The sequence below is a fragment of the Mauremys mutica genome, chromosome 7, assembly GCF_020497125.1.
Source record: "Mauremys mutica isolate MM-2020 ecotype Southern chromosome 7, ASM2049712v1, whole genome shotgun sequence".
Lineage (NCBI taxonomy): Eukaryota > Metazoa > Chordata > Testudines > Geoemydidae > Mauremys > Mauremys mutica.
Window position 1 is genome coordinate 57,478,040 of NC_059078.1, and position 12,995 is coordinate 57,491,034.

The following is a 12,995-nucleotide window of genomic DNA, read 5'->3' on the forward strand; positions in this document are numbered from 1 at the left end:
AGAGGAAATGGCAAATATGAGGGAGTGGGAGTGGGTCGGGGGTGGAGAGCTGGGTGACAGAGTTACTGGCAGTGGGTTACTTGGTCTGAGGAGCTCTAGCACGGTGCAGTCAGGTTATGGGTATGTGAGAGAGTGCCTGGCTTGACCCTGTCTAGCGTCTGTGCTGTGAACATGCTTTTTATGTAAGTAACTTACTTTGGTGACAGGCCACAGTTCAGAAATGTCCACTCGCCCTTTGGTGGCCACTTCCATCCACTGAACACAAAGCACCTTACAAACAAGCCTCACAACAGACCTGAGAGGGAGGTATTAGTCCATTTTTTCCAGATGTGGAAACAGGCACGAAGGTGAAGTGGTGTGTGTGTGTGTGTACGCTCGCTCTGAGAAAAACACCCCTGATCTGACTCCTGTGTGTTTAATTTACGTCTTTTTCTTGTCTCTTCTCTGGTTTGCTCTTTGTCTTCACCCCTTCCCCCGCTCTTTTGAAGGCAGATTCTCCTAGGGAAGCGGAAGGCCTCCTTTTGGCCATTGGGTTCCAGGCTGTATGTGCTTTCATGGCTGAACAGTGTCCTGTAGAAAGGTGGCAGGTTGCTACTGCCTTCATACAGATGAACTGCCCTGTGGCTGGCTGCTTTAAGGGGCATCAAGGGAGCAGGGAGGTCAGGCAGTGGCTTTCAAGACATGGTGTGCAGTCCATGATCATGCAGCTTTCCCAGCTCCCATAGCTGCGGCTTTCTGTTTCACAGCTTAGTGTGCTGCCCTGAGCCATTTGTTAAGCCTCACAGCCATCATGTGAGGTAGGAAACACTGTGTTTTCCTTCCTCAGGGCTTTCCTTTAGTCTTCACCTTTATATTCCTACATCTCTGCTTCCCCCTCTGCCTCCTTCACCTCCTTTTTGTAAGGAGGTTCCTGGTGCGTTTCGATGGCTATTGGAGCTCGCCTCCCTCCAGTTGAAGAGCTTGGCTTCTACCACCACGGTGTCTTGGGAGGTTGGAGGTCAGCGGGAAGCTTCCCTCTGAGGAGGCGAGCCGTCACTGCCTCCATCGTGCATTGTTTTGCTCTGCTGCTGCATGGGACGGGCTCTGAGATGAGCAAGCCTAGGAAGGAGGAGGCAAAGCTCTCGCTGTGGTGAACGCATGCAAAGTAAGTTCTAATTACTGCCTTGCAAGTCAAATATTTGTTGCGAGCAGAGGATTAATTGGCGGGGGAGGGAGCGGAAGTGGAGGCTCTCGGAGTGTAAGTGGAACAGATGCCCGGACGCCTTGGGGAAACGCAGCTTTCCTCTACAAATCAGAGCTTTAAATTACAAGGCTTTTACCAACGAGAACAGTTGTGGGAAGTCGTCTGCTCTCATTTGCGTAATGGCTTCTGTCACTGGTGATTAGACACAGGATGAAGGAAAAGAAATTTGACAATTAGGAATGAGCGATCATTAATCAGAATCTTTGTTAGGAGAATGCGAGAAGGGAGGAAAAATATCCCACAAACAATGGAAGCCACCAACTTGGCTACTACAGTGCCAGGCATTCCACAGCAAGGCAGCCTTCAGAGCAACTGGGTGTGTCAGTGTTGCTCTACAGCACCTCCTCTGTCCAGGTGAGGAGTAGCATTGAGGGGCTGTGAAGGGAACCACAGGCCTACTTCTGCTTGGCCAAAAAACGTTTGGGAATCACCATGCGTGAAATCTTTCCCTTTGGTCAGTGCTTCCCAGCCAACTGCTCTGTAAGGTAGAGATCACATCACCGATCCATCTCCCTGCCACATTCAGCCACCTGGACTTAGTTCTTAGGGACCTGCTGCAAACCTCCAGCAATAGGTGTGTGGATAGCTTAGCCTTGCAGAGAATTTTTTCTAAAGCCTCAGGTCAGTGGCTCACAAGGCAGAGAAGGGCCAGAGGGGTCTTGATTAACACATGTAAGATTAGGATGGGCAAAGTGAATGCTGCTCACGCTCCCTTCCTGACGATGTTGCAGCATATGAGAACAAGGAGGCGGTTGATGGATGCATGACAGGCAAATAAAGAAGGGAGTGGTACCCACACAGCCTGTAGCCTCTCTCTCATTCACTAGCACAGGACATCCGGTCACATAGCATCAATGGCTAATTTGACCAGTGCTCACTAAACTGCCCATTTGTCTGCATCTCCTGCAACCATCTCCTTGGATGCTGCCCCTTCTTTCATGGAATGCCCTCTCTGAACTAATACATTAGGTTGCTGCACTCTCCTTCAGATCTCTCCTCTGGACTCACTTCTGTAATGCCAAGAAGAAAATAGCTGGCAACTAATGGGTATGTGGAGTAGCACTGGGGGATAGCTAATAGGTGCATATTTTAAAAAGCATATGATATCCTCTTGTATATTGTGATTGTCTTCCTCCTCTTTGTATGCTCTTTGTCTTGGATTGTAATTTCTGCTGTGTTCCTCTCTGTGTGGTGTGGGTGCTACTGGAGTACAAGTAGTATCTGAAGTTCTGGATGCTGAAAAATAAAGGCTTTCAAAGCTCATGCTTCAGTATGTCAGCTGACTGCTGTATGGCTCAGGAAGGAATTCTCTCCATCCTTATAGCAGTACACAATTAGCTGTGAGCTTCAGGGGTGATGGGCTCTCTTTCCTTTGAATCACTGGTTATTGGCAGAAGCAAGATACCAGACTGACATGATAGACCTGTTCTGTGATCTGGTGTTCCAAAGAGCAAACACAGTAGAGAGGACCAGTATGTAGGAAAGGAATAGCTTAAACCTGTTCTCACACTGGTTTATAGGATCACCTTTGAGTTGGAGTGTTCACAAGAGGCCAGGAAGCATGGATCCATAATAAAGTTAAAGGGACATCATTAACTGATAATCTAGTTGGTTTCAAAAAAACGAGTTTTGTGTTTCCCATCTGCCCCCAAGTTCCCCAGCCAATTTTTGTGTCTTTTACAGTCACATTTTCCTGTTCTTAAAGCTTTTCTCTCTCTGTTCCTGTGGGCCAGACACTCCAAAATGTGAGAAATGGTAAAATTTACTATGCACAAAATACTGTCAAACATAGGGAATAAACTGATTTTTTCCCTTTGAGCTCTAAGTTCTAACAAGCCTAGATATTACCTGCACCAGCAGTAGGTAAACCAATTTCAAAAACAAATATAGTAGTAAATATTGATATGGTGGCATCCAAAGATCCCAGCAGGGGTTGTGGTCCTATTTTGCTGAGTGCTGTACAAACACATGACACAATGTTTGCCCTGAAGGGCTTTGAGGGTGTTGCATTAATCTAAAGGGATCCTTTGAAATGCATAAAAACAACGAGGAGTCCAGTGGCACCTTAAAGACTAACAGATTTATTTGGGTATATGCTTTTGTGGGTAAAAAAACCCCCACTTCTTCAGATGCATGAAGAAGTGGGATTTTTTTTACCCACAAAAGCTTATGCCCAAATAAATCTGTTAGTCTTTAAGGTGCCACTGGACTCCTCATAGTCTGTATCCACAAAACCAAACACGGTTACCCCTCTGATATTTGAAATGCATGTTTTCCTAATTCTACTCAGTGATTAAAAATACAGTGGGCTATGGCCCATCTAAACCAGTTTAATCTCCAGAAAACTGACCTTTAACCACCAGCTCCCTTGCCGGAGCCAAGCTGCCACCCAGGCTTCTTGTCTCCCTGTTCCCTGCCAGGTTTCTCGCCTCCTGGAGTGGGGAGCTGGACGAGGCAGCATGGAGCCCTGAAACTGACAAGACTGCCAACAGCCAATGTAAATAACAGTGTCTACAAAGACACTAAAGGTTGTCCTAACTACACCTACAAGAGGCGTAGGGCTTATGTCAAGGTGGAGTTGTTATGTCTGTGTAGTAGGGCACTTAGGTTGGCAGGAACAAGGTTGTAGTGTAGACACTGACATAATTAGGTCAATGTAACTGCCTTACATCAACCTAACCGTGTACTGTAGAGCAGGCCTGTGTGTACAGCACCTTGCACAATGGAGCCCCAATGACTGTTAATACAATTATCTCTGAAATTGCCCAAGGGGTGTTAGCTGTACAGTCCCCCCTACACACTGCACAGTCATCACCATTCGTGGTAATGGCACATCTAGTTTCATCAGAACATAAGAATGGCCATACTGGGTCAGACCCATGGCCCATCTAGTCCAGTGTCCTGTCTTCTGACAGTGGCCAATATCAGATACTTCAAAGGGAACAAACAGAACAGGGCAATCATCAAGTGCTCCATTCCTGTTGTCCAGTCCCAGCATCTGTCAGCAGAGGCCTAGGGCCACCCAGAGTATGGGGTTGCATCTCTGACCATCTTGGCTAATGGCCATTGATGGACCTATCCTTCATGAACTTATCTCATTCATTATTTAAGCCAGTTGTAGTCTTGGCCTTCGCAACAGCCTGTGGGCAAATCAAAATGAAGATAGGTCTTTTTTCATGCACCAAAGTTGGCACTGTTCTAAGGAGCCTCTGCCCTTCCCTTCTGCCTTTAGAGGATCCAGGCCTAGTCCTGGTTGTGTGATAACTCCTACCACTTATATGGCAACCATCAGCAGCAGATCTCCAAGTTCCAGATAGCCATTTATTAAGCATCACAACCACCCTGTGAGGTATGTAATGTTACAGAAAATTGGGCCAGCTAGTAAGCTTAGGGAGGACTAATGACCTACCAGAGTTTGGCAGAAAGCAGCACATTTATTATACTGAAAGCTAAGCTCAAAAGGAGGGGGGGGGGGAGGGGTCACATTCACACTCACATACTCACGCTCCCAGGACAGGCATGGCACTGGAGATGTCAGGATCCTTCAAGGTAAGTGTCTCACAGCACAGTGATGGACGGTGTGATGAAGGTAAGTCTTCCCAACGCACGATGGAATGCAACACGGCAAACCACTGGCCAATTGGTCTGGGCAAAGGGCCTTCATGGGAGGTAAAATCTTGTGAGTGCACTGCTGAGCACATGTCCCCTTCCCCTTTTAAGGACCTGCTCCTCATGGCCTGCGACTAGAGATGACTTGTTGGTCATACTCCACTTCGGGCAGTGTCCATGCATGTGATCACTGCCTAACCAGAGCCCCAGACACCTTGTCTACCTTGGAGCAGTTCTGATCTTCCAGCTGCTCGAGCAGCCCGTTCATCCCACAAGCATTCCAGGAGGGTGGAGGAGGGGAAAGCCACTTCACAGGTACTTAAAGAGGGAGAGCTGACAAAAGGGGTGGGGGAAGGTGTAACAGACCTTTTGAACATACAGGTTATACAGAGCATAATTATACAGAGCATGCAGATCACTGCTGCTCCTACAACCGGTAAGTAGAACAGTGATTGCCTCTTGCCACAGGGAACTCAAGCAACTTGCCAAAGGCATCACAGCAACTCACTAGCTGAGCTGGGACTAGAACACATGCTGGTGAGGTAGAGTGACCAGATAGCAAGTGTGAAAAATTGGGACACTTTTTTTTGTGGGGGAGGGGGTTATAATTGCCTATATAAGACAAAGACCCTAATGTTGGGAGGTCTCGTCATCCTAGCCTGAGGTCTCCTGGCCGTTTCCGTACCATGGAAATACAAATACATTAGAAGCAAGAGGGAAGATCAAGGACAAAGTAGGCCCATTACTCAATCGGGGGGGGGGGGAGACAATAACAGAAAATGTGGAAATGGCAGAGGTGCTTAATGACTTCTTTGTTTCGGTTTTCACCAAGAAGGTTGGTGGCAATTGGATATCTAACATAGTGAATGCCAGTGAAAATGAGGTAGGATCAGAGTCTAAAATAGGGAAAGAACAAGTCAAAAATTACTTAGGCAAGTTAGATGTCTTCAAATCATCAGGGCCTGATGAAATGCCTCCTAGAATATTCAAGGAGCTGACTGAGGAGATATCTGTGCCATTAGCAAATATCTTTGAAAAGTCCTGGAAGATGGGAGACATTCCAGAGGGCTGGAGAAGGGGCAAATATCGTGCTCATCTAGAAAAAGGAAATGACAACATGGGGAATTACAGACCAGTCAGAAAAATAATGGAGCAAATAATTAAGCAATCAATTTGCAAACACCTAGAAGATAATGTGATAACAGTCCACATAGATTTGTCAAGAACAAATTATGTCAAACCAACCTGATAGCTTTCTTTGACAGGGTAACAAGCCTTATGGATGGGGGGAAGTGGTAGATGTGGTATATCTTGACTTTAATAAGGCTTTACTTTACACAATGGTCTTCTAAATAAACTAAGGAAATACAACCTAGGTGGAGCTACTACAGATGGGTGCATAACTGGTTGGAAAATCATTCCCAGAGAGTAGTTATCAGTGGTTCACAGTCATGCTGGAAGGGAATAATGAGGGGGGTCCCCCAGGGATCAGTTCTGGGTCCAGTTCCGTTCAATATCTTCATCAATGGTTTAGATAATGGTATAGAGAATACACTTACAAAGTTTTTGGACAATACCAAGCTGGGAGGGGTTGCAAGTGCTTTGGAGGATAGGATTAAAATTCAAAATGATCTGGACAAACTGGAGAAATGGTCTGAAGTAAATAGGATGAAATTCAATAAGGACAAATGCAAAGTACTCCACTTAGGAAGGAACAATCAGTTGCACGCATACAAAATGGGAAATGGCTGCCTAGGAAGGAGTACTGCAGAAAGGGATCTGGGGGTCATAGTGGATCACAAGCTAAATATGAGTCAACAGTGTAACACTATTGCAAAAAAGCAAACATCATTCTGAGATGTATTAGCAGGAATATTGGAATATTCTGTCCAGTTCTGGGTGCCACATTTCAGGAAAGAAGTGGACAAATTGGAGAAAGTCCAGAGAAGAGCAACAAAAATTATTAAAGGTCTAGAAAACATGACCTATGAGAGAGGATTGAAAAATTGGGTTTGTTTAGTCTGAAGGAGAGATGACAGAGGGAGCATAATAGTTTTCAAGTACATAAAAGGATGTTACGAGGAGGAGGGAGAAAAATTGTTCTTAATCTCTCAGGATAGGACAAGAAGCAATGGGCTTAAATTGCAGCAAAAACTGTTTAGGTTGGACATTAAGAAAAACTTCCTAACTGTCAGAGTGGTTAAGCACTGGAATAAATTGCCTAGGGAGGTTGTGGAATCTCCATCATTAGAGGTTTTTAAGAACAGGTTGGACAAACACCTGTCAGGGATGGTCTAGATAATACTTAGTCCTGCCATGAGTGCAGGGGACTGGACTAGTTGACCTCTCAAGGTCCCTTCCAGTTCTATGATTCTATGGCCCCATGGTACAATAGAGAAGTATCAGGGGTCCCTCCCATCTAGCTGTAAAGAAAGGGGAAAGTGGTCATGTCCCCCTATACCTGCTGGTGAGCCCCAGGTTGAAGATCAGACAACAGAAATTAAGTCAATCTGAACGTGCTAAAAACTGCTCTTACTGATGCTGAGCTGCAGGACTGACGTGCGGGTCTTAATAAAAAGGAAAAAAAAAAGACAATTCTGAGTTCAACCATCCTATGTTCCATGAACTTACTTCCACCACTGTGGTGCAATAAACTGTGACACAAAACAGGACTGGGGTAGAAATCTGGATCTCCAGTTGGAACCACTTGCCAAGGGTCGTGATGGATTCTGCACTGGTGGAAATGTTTAAATTAAGATTGGATGGGTTTTTTTTCCTAAAAGAGATGCTCTAGTTCTGGCAGATTAATTCAGGAAGACCTATGGCCTGTGGCATGCAGGAGGTCAGTTTAGAAGAAGATAATGGAAATGCAAAAAGGGAAGGAAGAAGTCAGAATTACTTCCTGTTAGCCACTTTTCAGCATTTCCTTTGGGTCTGGGCATTCTCAGACCTTTAGCATGTTGGCTAAGTAATGGAAAGGTTCCAGTTTCTCTGACTGTCTTTTTAGCTTTGTGTGTGGTCTAGTTCTTTAATTAGATCAAATCAGACTTCTACTGAGACTGTGGTAGTAGCAGCATCAACAACCAGTAATCTGTGAAGCCGATCTGAAATCATGTGCAATTGTTTTTGTAAACTTAATTTCTTTACAGCAAGTCCCTTGTTGTGGGAAGCATGTGTCATGTTCTGACTGACGCATTCAATGGAAACTTAATGTATGGTAGCTGGATAAAAATGTAGAGACAAACTTCAGAGATTGTAGTGGGGTGGTCACCCCGCTCATGCCCCAAAGGGCTTAAAACAGCCCTGGGAGAGGGCGGGGGGGGGGGCAGCTAGGCTGATTGGGGGAAGCAGCCACACACTCTCTCTAGCTTCAGAGGGAGAAGGACCTGGCTGCCTGGAAGCTGAGAAGGGCACCTAGGGTGGACCAGTGCTGGGGAAGGGCAGAGGGAGCTGGGGAGCTCCAGACTAACAAAACCCCAGGCTGCAGGCCTAGTTAGAGGCCTACAGATAGGTACTGGGGCTGATGATGAGTGGTTTGCAGACTGCAGTCTGCCCCAGGGAGCGGGGGCTAGCTGATGACTGGCAGTAGCCACTGAGGCAAGGTGGGGATAGAGGGTTGGGGGTTCCCCTGAGAGGGAAGACCCAGAGACAGTGGGTTGCAGCTGGGGGCAGAACCTGGAAGTAGAAGGGCACTGGAGTCCGGGAGGGACATGGGGGCCAGCAGCAGGTGAGCCAGCGACCTGCAGAGGGCGCTCTGGGCTGGAAAGAGCTAATTTCCGAGACGACCAGCAGGAGGCGCCGCACGAGTGAGATGTCACCCTGCCACAGAGATGTATACCTTGATTGCCTTTGATTGGCCTTCCCCAGTGTGACTCACGATGGGGAGGGACTGACCTAGGCAAGCAGGCTTTAAAAGCCAGAGGCAGAGCAACCAGGGGAGCAGAGCGGACAGGTAGCTGCAGACAGGGGAGTTTGACAGAGGGAGGCTTACGATGGTTAGGAAGACCCGCAACACCTGTGCCAGCACTGCTTCTGTCTCCTCCACCTGCGCCTGTAGCCAGACAGAGCGCCTGAGCATGGATGCTTCTATCCAGATCCTGGTGTGGTTTTGCAGGGACTGTAACTTGCAATTTCCACTTACTGATATCCAGGCTGGGAGGGGGGAGCATCCAATGTGAAAGGTGCCTACTGGTAGAATCTCTCAGGCAGCAGGTGGGAGAGCTACAGGAGGAGGTGGCTAGGTTGAGGAGCATCTGAATCCACGAGCAATTCCTGGACAGTGTCCATGTGAAGACAGCTGAGGTAGCTGTCCCAGTACACAGGACTGCTGACACACCACTGGTGGAGGAGGAGAAGGTTCAGGGTGGACACTGGCAGCTGGTTACTTCTGGCAGCGGGCAGTGCTCCACCCCTGCTCCGAATCCTCCTGCCGTGGTAATAGGTAACCATTATGCTCTTCTTGATACAGGAGAGAAGGAATCGCCCCCTACAGTAAAGGAGGAGAAGCCTCGTACCCCTAAGGCTGGGAGGTCTGCTGCCACCACTGCGAATAGGAAACGTAGGGTAGTGGTGGTCGGAGACTCTCTGCTGATGGGGATGGAGGCGCCCATCTGTCGCCCTGACATTTCATCTTGGGAAGTATGCTGCCTGCCGGGGGCCCGTATCCGAGATGTTACGGAGGCACTGTCGAGAATTATCCAGCCCTCTGACTACTACCCCATGCTACTTATCCATGTGGGCACAAATGATACTGCGAGGTGTGACACTGAGCAGATCAAGAGTGACTGCAGGGCTCTGGGAGTATGGGTGAAGGAGATTGGAGTGCAGGAGGTATTCTCTTTGATTCTTCCTGTCAAAGGTAGGGGCCCGGGCAGAGACAGATGCATCATGGAGGTGAATGCCTGGCTGCGAAGATGGTGTTGCCAGGAGGGCTTTGGCTTCCTTGACCATGGGATGCTATTCGAGGCTATGCTAGGCAGAGATGGCGTTCACCTTTTGAGGAGGGGAAAGACCCTATTTGCACACAGACAGACTAACCTAGTGAGGAGGGCTTTGAACTAGGTTCGACAGGGACAGGTGAGCAAAGCCCACAGGTAAGTGGGGAACATGGAGACCTGGAAGATGGGTCGGAAACAAGAGGGAGCGTGGGCTATAATGGCAGAGAGAAAGGAGGGTCAGGGCAAAAATGGGAGGCAAGATCAAACCAGTATCTTAGATGCCTATATACAAATGCGAGAAGTATGGGTAATAAGCAAGAAGAACTGGAAGTGCTAATAAATAAATACAACTATGACATTGTTGGCATCACTGAAACTTGGTGGGATAATACACATGATTGGAATGATGGTGTGGATGGGTACAGCTTGCTCAGGAAGGATAGACAGGGGAAAAAGGGAGGAGGTGTTGCCTTATATATTAAAAATGTACACATTTGGACTGAGGTGGAAATGGACATAGGAGATGGAAGTATTGAGAGTCTCTGGGTTAGGCTAAAAGGGGTAAAAAACAAGGGTGATGTCGTGCTAGGAGTCTACTACAGGCCACCTAACTAGGTGGAAGAGGTGGATGAGGCTTTTTTTAAACAACTAACAAAATCATCCAAAGCCCAAGATTTGGTGGTGATGGGGGACTTCAACTATCCAGATATATGTTGGGAAAATAACACCGCGGGGCACAGTCTATCCAATAAGTTCTTGGACTGCATTGCAGACAACTTTTTATTTCAGAAGGTTGAAAAAGCTACTGGGGGGAAGCTGTTCTAGACTTGATTTTAACAAATAGGGAGGAACTCGTTGAGAATTTGAAAGTAGAAGGCAGCTTGGGTGAAAGTGATCATGAAATCATAGAGTTTGCAATTCTAAGGAAGGGTAGAAGGGAGTACAGCAAAATAAAGACCATGGATTTCAGGAAGGCGGATTTTGGTAAGCTCAGAGAGCTGATAGGTAAGGTCCCATGGGAATTAAGACTGAGGGGAAAAACAACTTAGGAGAGTTGGCAGTTTTTCAAAGGGACACTATTAAGGGCCCAAAAGCAAGCTATTCCGCTGGGTAGGAAAGATAGAAAATGTGGCAAAAGAACACCTTGGCTTTACCACAAGATCTTGCATGATCTAAAAAATAAAAAGGAGTCATATAAAAAATGGAAACTAGGTCAGATTACAAAGGATGAATATAGGCAAACAACACAGGAATGCAGGGGCAAGATTAGAAAGGCAAAGGCACAAAAGGAGCTCAAACTAGCTATGGGAATAAAGGGAAACAAGAAGACTTTTTATCAATACATTAGAAGCAAGAGGAAGACCAAGGACAGGGTAGGCCCACTGCTCAGTGAGGAGGGAAAAACAGTAACAGGAAACTTGGAAATGGCAGAGTTGCTTAATGACTTCTTTGTTTCAGTCTTCACTGAGAAGTCTGAAGGAATGCCTAACATAGTGAATGCTTATGGGAAGGGGGTAGGTTTAGAAGATAAAATAAAAAAAGAACAAGTTAAAAATCACTTAGAAAAGTTAGATGCCTGCAAGTCACTGGGGCCTGATGAAATGCATCCTAGAATACTCATGGAGCTAATAGAGGAGGTATCTGAGCCTCTAGCTATTATCTTTGGAAAATCATGGGAGATGGGAGAGATTCCAGAAGACTGGAAAAGGGCAAATATAGTGCCCATCTATAAAAAGGGAAATAAAAACAACCCAGGAAACTACAGACCAGTTAGTTTAACTTCTGTGCCAGGGAAGATAATGGAGCAAGTAATTAAGGAAATCATCTGCAAACACTTGGAAGGTGGTAAGGTGATAGGGAATAGCCAGCATGGATTTGTAAAGAACAAATCATGTCAAACCAATCTGATGGCTTTCTTTGATAGGATAATGAGTCTTGTGGATAAGGGAGAAGCGGTGGATGTGGTATACCTAGACTTTAGTAAGGCATTTGATACGGTCTCACATGATATTCTTATCGATAAACTAGGCAAATACAATTTAGATGGGGCTACTATAAGGTGGGTGCATAACTGGCTGGATAACCGTACTCAGAGAGTAGTTATTAATGGTACCCAATCCTGCTGGAAAGGTATAACAAGTGGGGTTCCGCAGGGGTCTGTTTTTGGACTGGCTCTGTTCAATATCTTCATCAATGACTTAGATGTTGGCATAGAAAGTACGCTTATTAAGTTTGCAGATGATACCAAACTGGGAGGGATTGCAACTGCTTTGGAGGACAGGGTCATAATTCAAAATGATCTGGACAAATTGGAGAAACGGTCTGAGGTAAACCGGATGAAGTTTAATAAAGACAAATGCAAAGTGTTCCACTTAGGAAGGAACAATCAGTTTCACACATACAGAATGGGAAGAGACTGTCTAGGAAGGAGTACAGCAAAAAGGGATCTAGGGGTTATAGTGGACCACAAGCTAAATATGAGTCAACAGTGTGATGCTGTTGCAAAAAAAGCAAACGTGATTCTGGGATGCATTAACAGGTGTGTTGTGAGCAAGACATGAGAAGTCATTCTTCCGCTCTACTCTGCGCTGGATAGGCCTCAACTGGAGTATTGTGTCCAGTTCTGGGCACCGCATTTCAAGAAAGATGTGGAGAAATTGGAGAGGGTCCAGAGAAGAGCAACAAGAATGATTAAAGGTCTTGAGAACATGACCTATGAAGGAAGGCTGAAAGAACTGGGTTTGTTTAGTTTGGAAAAGAGAAGATTGAGAGGGGACATGATAGCAGTTTTCAGGTATCTAAAAGGGTGTCATCAGGAGGAGGGAGAAAACATGTTCACCTTAGCCTCTAATGATAGAACAAGAAGCAATGGGCTTAAACTGCAGCAAAGGAGATTTAGGTTGGACATTAGGAAAAAGTTCCTAACTGTCAGGGTGGTTAAACACTGGAATAAATTGCCTAGGGAGGTTGTGGAATCTCTATGTCTATCAGGGATGGTCTAGACAGTATTTGGTCCTGCCATGACGGCAGGGGACTGGACTCGATGACCTTTCGAGGTCCCTTCCAGTCCTAGAGTCTATGAATCTATACATTTTAAGGATCACTCTGATTGTTTTCTGACCTCTTGCATAATATAGAATTTCACCCTGATTCCTGCAGCCAGCCCATATCTTGAGGTTGAGCTGGAGAGTACGTGTTAGAAAAAG